The sequence below is a fragment of the Frankliniella occidentalis genome, unplaced genomic scaffold (assembly GCF_000697945.3).
Source record: "Frankliniella occidentalis isolate FOCC.00 unplaced genomic scaffold, Focc_3.1 Scaffold33, whole genome shotgun sequence".
Taxonomy (NCBI): Eukaryota; Metazoa; Arthropoda; class Insecta; order Thysanoptera; family Thripidae; genus Frankliniella; species Frankliniella occidentalis.
The window spans coordinates 401,746-403,288 of record NW_026267163.1 but is presented as its reverse complement, the minus strand read 5'-3'; the positions used below and the strand labels follow the sequence as shown (position 1 = coordinate 403,288).

General features: G+C 63.4%; 1 protein-coding gene across 1 annotated transcript in view; it reads left to right on the top strand.

Moving 5' to 3' along the window:
* The first annotated feature begins 120 nt into the window (after positions 1-120).
* Positions 121-1,543, top strand: part of LOC113208389 (acyl-CoA Delta-9 desaturase) — a 14,193-nt gene continuing 12,770 nt past the window's right edge. The window contains exon 1 of the mRNA XM_026425347.2: positions 121-235. The gene's annotated coding sequence lies outside the window, so the exon portion shown is untranslated. The remainder of the gene's footprint in view (positions 236-1,543) is intronic.

Genomic DNA, 1,543 nt, shown 5'->3' with positions numbered 1-1,543 from the left:
GGGTGGGGTCACTTAGGCCATTCGCATTACCCCGTCCACTCAGGGGGGGAGGGGGATCCGGGGTCCCGCCCTGGTCGCGGCTGTGTCGACGCGACGGTATAAGAAGGCGCCCCACCGCTCCTCGGGGTGTATCCCCCGACGGTCGCTTCGCGGGTCACCAGAACGGCCACCGTCGTGCGCCTCACCGCGTCAACGCCGTCCTCACAGCCAGCCGCGCACCACAGCCCAACAGCCGGTACGTCGCCGGGGATAACCTTTCCTGCCAAAACTCGTCGTGGAGCCACTGCACGCAGTGCACAGTGCACGTCTCCGGAGGACTTAACACCATCTCTGTGCTTTTGCAAAACCCTAAGACTGGTGGTTCAGTCAAGAAATCTGTTGGGAAAGCCGCGCCGAAGACTTTGTGCAATTTTAGTCCGTACACTTATAAGCTCTTCTCCCTCCCTCTGTTCCCCTCCAGTGTTTGACAACAAACGTTGCTTCTTCTTACGTAAATCGGGCTACCTCTTAGATATTCGTGTTTCGGAATTAGATTAGGATCTAGGTGGACGTGGGAATCGCGTCGTAGACAAGGAGTTAAGGGTCAGGAGGAGAGGGGCGGTGTGGGGGTGTCTGGCCTGCTCCGGCCCCCCTTTTGAACATGACCGACCACCTTCTTAAGCTCATCATTACCATGATCGGAAATGCATTTGGGACGCTCAGTGCGACTGAGCATCGGGCGGGAGCAGCGTTTAATATTTACTCGCCCAGGGATACATTCGGGGTGACATTGACGAAAAGCACCATATGATTTGAATATGCCATCTACCCGCTGGCTCTCTCGCTCCCTCCCCCTCCCGGCGAGGTTGACGGTTCCCTTTGCCCTGCATGGCCCGGGCCCCCGGCCGCGTGCGGGCCCGGCACCCGACCCGGGACCTCACAGCGCCGCGGCGCCTCGCGTGTCCGGCCCAGCTCAAGCGGCGCCCGGGCGGATGCGAGCGAACCGATAGGATCTCTGATCGGGGACCGCGTCAGGAATGGCGGGTCCCTGACATGAGCTGGCTCCCGAGCTGGGCGCGTCCGAACGGCACCCGCGCGGAGGGCGCGCAGCAACCCGACCCGGGCAGCCTGGCGTACTTTGTCAGGCCCGGGACACGTGCAGGCGCCCGACACCAGCCACGTGAGCACGGTCGGGTGAGGAGAGGAATACAGGGCTCCGCGCTGCGCACTGTACCCGTACCCTGACCCGTGAGTCGCTCGTCTGCGGCGCCACCCTCCGCCGCCGCTGGTGTCTACGGTGCCTACGTGATGACCCCCCCGCGGCCTCACAGACACGCCGTCACGTCGTGACCGGGGATCCGCGGCGCGAGAAGTGCATCCGCAAGGGTAGATTGTGTACCCTTCCGACAGCCACACCCCGGCCACGCCCCCGGGCAGCGCCTCCGGCTGACAGGAACAGGGGGAGGGGAAGGGAGGGGCGATGCACTGTCGGTTGCCTACATTCAGGGTTTGGTGGCGCAAATTGCCTACCTTTCAGGCCACAGGGGACGATCGCCCCCCCCCC